The sequence below is a fragment of the Danio aesculapii genome, chromosome 14, assembly GCF_903798145.1.
Source record: "Danio aesculapii chromosome 14, fDanAes4.1, whole genome shotgun sequence".
Classification (NCBI taxonomy): domain Eukaryota; kingdom Metazoa; phylum Chordata; class Actinopteri; order Cypriniformes; family Danionidae; genus Danio; species Danio aesculapii.
In genome coordinates this window covers 55144545-55154440 of record NC_079448.1, presented here as the reverse complement: position 1 = coordinate 55154440, position 9896 = coordinate 55144545, and the positions used below count along the sequence as shown (strand labels likewise).

Genomic DNA, 9896 nt, shown 5'->3' with positions numbered 1-9896 from the left:
ACCATCCAGATCAACAATCCCCTTAATATTGTCCCATTAAATATTCCTCAAACTATTTTTTTAAACCTCATTTTACTTGTTACAAAGCCTGTAATGTCTGATGGCAATTTATTCCATGTTTTCATACCTCTATACGTTACAGTCCGGTGCTTTGCGTTAAAAGTTAAACTTTCCTTTTGACGCATGCCTGGTGTTAAAATGACGACTAGCATTACTATACAGAAATTGACCGCACAATACTCTTGACACAGAAATATTTCTTATGAAACACAGCAGAGAAACTATTAGCCGATCCTTCACCAATAACTAACCTAAAGTTTGATGCGTTTTCATAATATTAACTCCTCTATTGCAGTGTAAAATGAGTCGTGCAGCTCTATTCTGGACTCACTGTAATTTATCAAAGTCTTTACTTGATGCACTCGACCACTAGATCTAGATAAGAACAATGGCCTGCACAGTTTGAGAGATACAGTACTGTGGTAACTTTTTTTAAACATCTCTTATTAATTGATAAACCTCTTCCCATAACTATTACCATTTTATCAATCTGTTTTGACCACTTTAACCTACCATCAAGAAGAACTCCAAGAAGATTTTCCTCTACCTGTTCAATAGGCACACTCGTTACAGACAACTTCAACTGTGTGGTTTACATTTCAATTGAAAGTTTGATCCAATCCATAGACTGTAAAATATATGGACGTAGTATCCGTGACGTCACCCATAGGTTTCTGAACACTGCAAAAGAAGCTACAAGTAGGCGCGGCCAACCGTCGCCAGTTTGTTTGCACGTCATCGCACCCACGGCGGGATACCAAACAAGGGCAAAGAGGCGGAGAGTGAACGGAGCTACAGACACCTGCTGGCCCTTTGCTTAGACCTGCCAGACAGACTTTACTTTGGGAGAAACGCTTGATACTCTATTACCTGCGACTCGTTTGTGTTCTGACCACATGTGCTTGGTTGTTCACTATATCAATAAAGTGTTTAGACTTTTCAAAACACTGTAGTCATACATTGAGCCACTAAACATTGTTCTTATGATGTTTTTCTACAGGAGGAAAACGCAAATTACTTCCAAACACTTCAGATATAGTGTGTGTTAGTAAATGCAAGACTATTGATGAACTCCAGCATAACACTGTATGATAACGCTTCAGATGACTGTTCTTATAAAGATGGTATATAAGTATATAACTTTACTCACATGGGAAACGGAGGCCACATGAATGGTTTGTGAGCACAATTAAGTGCACACAGCATCCCATATCATCTGATAATTGTAAGAAATAAGTCCAAAAGGCAGCTGACTGTGTAAAGCCACATAAAACCACACAAAAATACGATGAATATGCCGAGGTCAGTGGCTAATCTGCCGGATTCAGCTGAGGTGAAGTGACGGCGACCAGCGAGATCTAGCTGTCACTCAAGTGGCCACGCCCTTAATTATGCAAACTTAATATAACCTAATATAAAGGAAATGGATGAGTTATAAAAAAATTCACCCCCTCACAGTTGTCATGGAGGGTAATAATAGCTATGTGAACCAAAATCGTTCTTTGTACCAGGCTGTAAACACCTTTTTTCTGCTGTAAAGTTGGCCATTCTAACAGTGGGCTCAATTGCAGTTTGCTCTATTATGGAGCCAGGACTAGTGGAATTTTGATGAATTGCAGTTTCAGTTACTTCCGTATTGGCTTCCCGAGGGAGAGCGGGAGGTTGCTGCTTGATCCAAACACAATACTTTTGGTTTTTGTTGAATTTAAAACCATCTTATTATTCTGTACCCACTTTACCACCTACTGTAACTCCTCATCTAAATCAGCTGATCATTTTCCCGATCGATACTAGTATCTTGCAGCATCACTGGCAAAATATGATGTACTGCCATCATGGTAAAGACAAAGGCAGTCATTACAACAGAAATGAATGCTGAAGCAAGCCCTAAACACTAGTGAGCAAGCAACACTTTGTTGAGACGTGCACGGCTCGTTTTTACTTCACTGGATTCATCTTTAGCTTCAGAAAAGCACTGTAATGTATTTACTTTTCCTGGAATGGTTGTCTCAGTCTGGTGCATCCCCTGAGGATCACACCAAATAAAAAAAAGGCCCAAATCACTGTGACCAATAGAAGTTTGTAGACGACCTCAAGTCCCAGGCGGCATCTGGCCACATGAATAAGATATGCAAGGCGCAGATATATCCTGTAATCGTCATCTTTCAGTCTGGATTCCCAGCGGCCCAAAGCCCTGAGCCGATAACCAGTGTGTTTGCTGGACTGACCAGCGCCTGGATGAACTAGCTCATGTTGCAGCAGCGTTGTCTTGATGTGCAGATTTATTAGCCATCGGGGACAGTTCAAGCCCTGACTCTGTATTGTTCAGCTATCTGGAGCGTCACGCGGTAAGAGACACCACCGCTCTGCCCTTGTGAGGATTTATTTAGGGGAAAGTGATAGACTGTAGATCAACTCGTGCTCTATTTATTTATTTTTTACTCCTTCGATATCTCTCTCTCTCTCTCTCTCTCTCTCTCTTCTCAAGAAACAGATTATAATGTTGAAATGATGATGACGAATAACCAATAAAAGTAAACAACTGTCACTTTAGTTTCATTTCTAAATGTTCGTATCACACAACATCTGCAGAAACTCGCATCTGGTCTGAGCCCCTCCCCCGGAGAATTGTCATACTATATCGATCGCTGATTGGCTCCTGTACTAGAAGGCGGGCTTTATTCACCATATAGTAATCGCTGATTGGCTCCTGTACTAGAAGGCGTTCAAAAGTATACGTTCAAAAGTATACGATTCAAAAGTATACGAGTGACGTGTGTATTCTATAGTCTTTGCATAAACGTTCATTAACTTGCTTGTGTAACTTATTAAACTAAGTTAATCATGTTCTAACTTAATTTTATAAGTTACAATGAACAAAAATCATGTGCATTTTTTTACAGTGTAATGTTGCTGATGATGATAATAATAATACCAATAATAACTTTTATTTGTATAGCACTTTTCCTGCATACATGCAACTCCAAGTGCTTCACAAACAACAGACGAACAAGCATTGTAAAATAAACCATATAAGCAAATGTATAGACAAAATAAAACAACAAATATATACTCTGATAAAAGCATACATGTACACGCATATACATGCACGCGCTGTACATGCATACATACACACACTTACAAAATATACATATATCCATAAAATGCATACACATACTGTTATATTCATATGCAATTTTAAATAGGTGCGTCTTAACATGCTTTTTTAAACACATGAATGCTGGGGGATTCTTTCACTTCATTTGGGAGACAATTCCACATTTTTGGAGCATAGTGACGAAAGGAGGTGCTGCCAGATCGCATCAGATTTACAGAGTTAAATTCTAAAAGTCCAGCGCTAGAAGAGCATAGCAAACGGTTTGGATTGTATCTCAATAAGCAGTCAGAAATATAAGAAGGTGTCAGGTTGTGTAGTGTCTTATAAACTACTAAAAGAATCATAAAATCTGTCCTTTGGTGCACTGGTAACCAGTGTAATTCTGTTAATGCAGATATAATATGGTCTCCTTTCTTCAATTTCATTAACTTTGGCTGCTGCATTTTGTATCAGTTGCAACTTCCTTCTAGAACCCTTAGGTCAGTGTTTCCCAACCCTGTTCCTGAAGGCACACCAACAGTCCACATTTTCAACCTCTCCCTAATCAAACACACCTGAATCAACTCATCAGAAGATTAGAAGAGACTCCAAAACCTGAAGATAATGGGCCAGATAAAGGAGACATCCAAAATATGTACTGTTGGTGTGCCTCCAGGAACAGGGTTGGGAAACACTGCCTTAGGTGAACCAATAAACAGCATCAAGTAGAGAGAAAATAAAAGCATGAATTAACTTCTTAGCATCTTTAAAAGAACACATGATAACGCTAAATGTACAAATCTAACATTATCATTTGTACAACCCATATTTTGTCTCCTTTTCGATGAGTAATTCACTTGTGAAACTTCACGTTTCATTGCTAGATGATCATTATTGAAGAATTATTCAGTGGCATATTTTTGACTGCTGGTTGTCGCCACCTACTGGTTAAATAATGTAATTGCTGCCTACAACTTTCATTTCTGAGCGTCAAGTTAAATGCATATGATGGTGATTTTAATCTTTACTATAATCTTCAGTGGTTTTATCTAAACTATAAACTGTTCTCCCAGTACTGCTGTGTTATTTAACTGTTTGTAACTTCATATTTAACTTTAAAGACTCGATCTCTTTCTTGATTTCTGCTTTTTTCAAACACAGATTTGAATGCAGCGATTCGAAAGATTAATAAACATGCAAATTGTTGTGTGGGTGTTGAGATCTCAGCTTACACTGAATGCAATATTGCAGGCTAAACAAGTAGTGACAGAAAACACCTTTAATAACCTACTCACTTAAAAAAGTTGGGTTAATAATAACCCAACAGGTAACCCATAGATGGGTCAATTTGGCACCGACCTTCTGTTGGGTCATTGTAACCCAATCCATTGGGTTAATAAGGTTAACCCAACAATTTGGGTTATAAAAATAACTGATTTGTTGGGTTATTTTGCCAAAAAGTGGCTTAACCCCTAAATAATAATAAATTATTATTATTATTATTATTATTATTATTATTATTATAGTAGTAGTCATCTTTATATGAAAATAAAAAATACACCGCTTTTATTACATTGGCAAAGCTTTATTTAAATCCATGAATTTAGTGCCACATCTTTCACAATAACAAACGCCTGAGAGCAGTCTAGTTCATCCCCAAGCAGCAGGACAAGAGGGTTCTGTCTCTGTTGCTCCTCCTCCTCTAAGTACTGAACGAAATACAAGTATACACACATGAATTAAATAATGTCCAACATTTATTGTCATAAATAATGCACCTAGAGGTCACAAATCAACAAATTCTTGTTTTGCCTCCTGGTATGAGGGCCGAACCATCTTGCTGCACAATCTGTATGGCAGTGAAGAAATGATAGCTGGCTGAGGTGTTAAAGCACCATCTCCAAAGCGGGATCTCCAAGGCTGTCTTTATATCAAACAGAAAAAAACACAATTAAACTCAAAACAAGACCCTCATATCAAAGGTGAAATGCTATAAATTGGGATTAAAACAGAGCTGTTATGCAGGATTGTCTCACCAGATTAAATGTTTGCTTAAACTGGTAGATCCAAGGCTCTTCTTTTTTTTGCAATACGAGAGGGTCCGCAGTGATGCATCTCCCCAAACCTCAAAAAGTTTCTTTGGTGTGTGGGTATAAAATACCTGTCCTGAGCAATCTAAAAATAAATAAACAAAAACAGCACTTAAATCCACGCCATGCAAACAGTACACTGGATTTATTGAAGGGATATTTTACACAACAATGGAAATTCTGTCATCTGTAATTCACCCTCTCCTTGTTCTAAATCTCTCCTCAGATGAACACAAAACATGATATTTTAAACAATATAGGTAACTAAACCATTTTTGATCCACAGTGAAATTCCATAGCGTTTTTGTCTTCTGTTGAAGTCAGTGGGGACTATTAAGTTTTTCATTTGCTTGGTCCTTTAAAGTTATCCTTTTTGGTCAGCAGAAATAAATTAAAAAAAAAAAAAAAAAAAAAAAATCAATCAACAACTTGAGGGTGAGTAAATGATGAATACACCCAAAAATCAGGGAAACACCCATACACTACAGCCAATTTAGGTTAATAAATTTACCTATACTGCATGCGTTTGGACTGTGAGGGACATGCAAACTTCACACAGCAATGCCAACTGACCCAGCTCCAGGACATGATGGATTCGCCTCTGCTGCTGAATGAGGGTGTTTCACCGATTTTTGGGTGTATTTCTTATTTACTCACCCTCAAGTTGTTGATTTATTTATTTTATTTCTGCTGACCACAAATGATAACTTAAAATACAAAGCAAATCAAAAACTTGATCGTCCCCACTGACTTCAACAGAGGAAAAAATGCTGTGGACTTTTACACCAAGAATGGTTTAGTTACCTACTCCTCCATATACCAAATGATGTTCGCTCCAACCTTAAAACAGAAATTTTAAGTTTGCAAATGTATGCCGGACCAAATAACAACAAAAATCATGTATTTACCCAGTTTAGCAATGGAGAAAAGATAACTGGAAGGCTGGAAGTGGTCATCTCCAGGGGTACCTTAAACAGATAAAGAGAAAAAAAAAACTTTAAAAATGCGCACTTTTAGCTGCAGAATTAGTATTTTATGCGAGTTGTTAAGGTACATCCCATTTGCAAATTTGGTGGGCAAATAAGGTCCATTTTACATGGTCAATTGTGCACTGATGTTCATCAATGTGCTTAATTCTCATGCTCAGAAACTTCAGAAACAAGAGTCAAACTCTTGATCACAGATTTCTACTGAAATAACAGTCATAACGCAATAATTAATATAAATAGGTTAATGTCTGTATTATCTCAATTTGGTCAAATGTTCCAGGAGTGAAGTTCTGAACTGTGCTTAGACTCTAAATCAGTCATCTGTAATTACCTGTGTCCTCATGCCTGATACAGTCTAATACCAAATTCACACTGAAATAAGGCACAGAAACGCTTTTGAAAGAGACATTTGTGTCTTTACACACTACCGGTGCTGTTCAGAGAAGTATAAATGCATTTACAGAAGAATTACAAATGTATAATTTGATTTTAAGACATATGGTGATGTAAAGACACCTTTACAACATATGATACTGCTTAAGTGTGTGTATCGGTGCATTTTTACATCATGTAAATATTACAAAATACAGAGCTGTTGTTTTCTCACCTTTCTCAACAAGATTATCGAGGATTAAAGCTCACTCAGTCCAGAGCAACCTACAATGAACAAACAAACAAAAAATAAAATTAACCACAAATGAACATGAGCTGACAGACAACATTTATCAGTTGAGTGGTCACAGCATCACCTGAATTGAAAACTGGGCAAGGACAGTGTATGTTTAAGGGCTTTGTATTATTGTTTATTACCATATATTACTACTATTATTATACAAAGCTAGCAGATGTTACAATTCTTATATGTATAATTTTTTAAGCTTATATTTAATTGCTGTATGACATATATAACCGATTAAACATTAATATTAGCATCTAACATTATCAGGGTTGTGGTTTCATCCCTGTAGGTTAGTATAAGATGAAGGGAAAATGCAATTTTCAGGGACTTCAATATAGTACACACAAACAGTAATAATAACATTTAACTTTCAATAGATAATAATCAAGTACCTTGAAATGGATAATAAATCCTCTTCTGATAAAAGACGATGTAGCAAGCTTCAGCTCTGCTCGTCCAGGATAACTTTCTCACGTTGCGATCCATTCAGCGCCCTCTAGCGGCGAATAATAACCAATAATAATATAATGCTCAGATTCCGTACTTCTTGGGAAAACTAGCAACTTCCTGAACAAAATGTAGCACATATATGTGTCTATATTAGTATTTAATTGTTACAATATAGTTTCCTAGCGAAAGGACAGTGTTTTTAGACAACATAACATACCTTCAACAAGACTGGACGCGACTCCGGTTTGATATCTCTGCGGGGTCCTAAAGACGAGAATGACGGCGGAATATCTCAAATACGTGTATCATTTCCTCCAAAAGTACTGTAGAGATGAACACGGAGGTAGAGAAAGCGTTTTTATCCGCATATAGATCGGCTATGAAGCGCGCACGCTTGTATCATCAATAATTACGAGTCCAGGTGAAACAGATATAAAAAAACACGACACGAGGAGGCAATTTGATTTAACAATATTACTGCATTAGAGCTTGCATAAACTTTATAACGCAAGAGCAGCATCACGTACGCATATTAATACAGCGGTTCTGTGTCAGATCAATCAGTTGACTGTTGAAATTTCAAAATTGTAACCCAACTGGTTGAGTTATTAAATAAATAACCCAATAAAAGGTTTAAAATAACCCAACAAAGCACCAAATATTTTTAACTCAACCATTGGGTTAAATAAATAACCCAACGTTTTTTAGAGTGTAAGAAACCCACCACATCCCACATAAGCTACCACAACTTCTTCCGTCATCATTATATTTTACATGAAAGCCTATGCTTTCATACATGTGATTTAAAGGACACGAGAGGTAATCTATCAGTAAAAAAAATGTATTAATCTGCGGGCCACTTGGGTTGTGATCTGTAAGAATCATGGATCAACCGTGATCGGTTCCACCCCTATTAAAAACAGTTATCGTTCCATGCCTAGAGTCGCAGTGAGTTATCGTCTCATGCCTCAATCTCTAGTATATGTTTCCTTTGGTGTTATTCTGCAGATCTGCGCTCTCCTGTCGGTCTGAGTGATTTTGTTAGGGCTCAAGCCCCCAGTAATCCTAATGAGGCACAGCATTAGGGCCCGCTCTCCAATGCTTTGTCAACAGGCTTCCAGCTATCTTCCATTAGGGCTGAGCTGCTGTTGTATTAGCGGCCGCTGCATACTGTATCTTGCTTTGGATAAGGGGTTAGATGGTCGTGTAAGAGGTTAGATGGCTTCAAAATCGTCAGGAGTGTCAGTATACTCCAACACACAGGTGCTTTTGTCATTGAAATGAATGTCAATTACGTGCTCCGCTCAGTGTGTTAAGAGGTGCGAACACCTGCGCTGATGAACTCTGCCTGGGGGGTAAAAAGCAGGTCATTAGTATGCATGCTAATTTATTTGTCAGCTTGATGGAATGCCTTATTTTTGTTTGCATATGCATAAAACAAGTGTTTTGTTCTTTAGTTTTGTTGCGGGTTTAATTTTGCAGTGGTAAATACACTGGTACGATGCTGGGTTCAGCACAATCGATTTGTTTTGGGACAGCATGAAGGAATTAAGTTAACTCAATTGTTTTTATACAAATTTAAGTGGAATGAACATAAAACAATTAAGTTGTTAGGGAAAAAACCCTCAAGTATTGAGTTTCAGCTCATTTTAAATGTGTAGTTTGAACAGTAAACATAATTTTTTTGAGTGTAATAGGGATTAGGGCTGCATGGATATCACAATATGATTATTTGCAAAAGTCACATCACAGGATACGCACTATTGAATCAAGGCCTGTCATGATATCTATTTGTTGTTGTACAATTAAATGTTACAACCTCAGATGTTAGTCTAGGGTAAAAGTAATAACATTTAAACGGTGTGGTATTTTCACAAGTGTTGGGTTCAAGCAACAAGACAAACAACAAACTGCCAACAAAAGTGATTTAATATACAAAGAAAGTGAAACCAGAATGCCCAGATATATTTACAAAAATAAGAAATATTTACAATAATAAAGTAGCAAATGAAACAAAGTATCAAACAAAATTAGGTCAACTCAAGAGTAAGGTGATGCTAGTGAAGCCAAAATCAAAGAAATAAATATAACAAAACAATTCTACCTCATCAACAAACCCCTTACCTACCTAGAAGCATGAAAAGAAAAAGAAAAGAAAAATCTTCAGCGCCAAACGCCATAAACTTACCTATCCTAAACTAAGAATACAAAAATATAAATACACAAATGGCGTTCACTTCTTACCTGGTGTTTTAAACAATGAATTGACTACATGTTTGCAGAATGGAAGTCGTACGACATCTTCCTATCCACCTTACTCTGAGGACAAAGTCAACTCTTAATGCAAACTTGATTTTTGCCAGGTAAGAGCTTGGCCAAAAAGTAACAAACAAACAATCGAAATAAAGATGTACAAAAATAACAAAGTAGTTCAAAAATGGGCAGAAATAATAACAAATAATTTTATCCAAACGAAAGTTAAGCAAAAACAACGAATAACAAAATCACGTCGGCAAAACGCACAAAAAACA

The 9896-nt window shown here is 37.0% G+C and overlaps 1 long non-coding RNA gene across 1 annotated transcript; it reads right to left on the bottom strand.

Annotated features, from left to right (window-relative positions):
- Positions 1 to 5199: 5199 nt before the first annotated feature.
- Positions 5200 to 6874, bottom strand: LOC130240276 (uncharacterized). The gene is made up of 3 exons (XR_008838754.1): positions 6844 to 6874; positions 6156 to 6215; positions 5200 to 5332 (listed from the first exon to the last, which is right to left on the bottom strand). It is a non-coding gene; the product is annotated as an uncharacterized LOC130240276 (long non-coding RNA).
- Positions 6875 to 9896: the final 3022 nt, after the last annotated feature.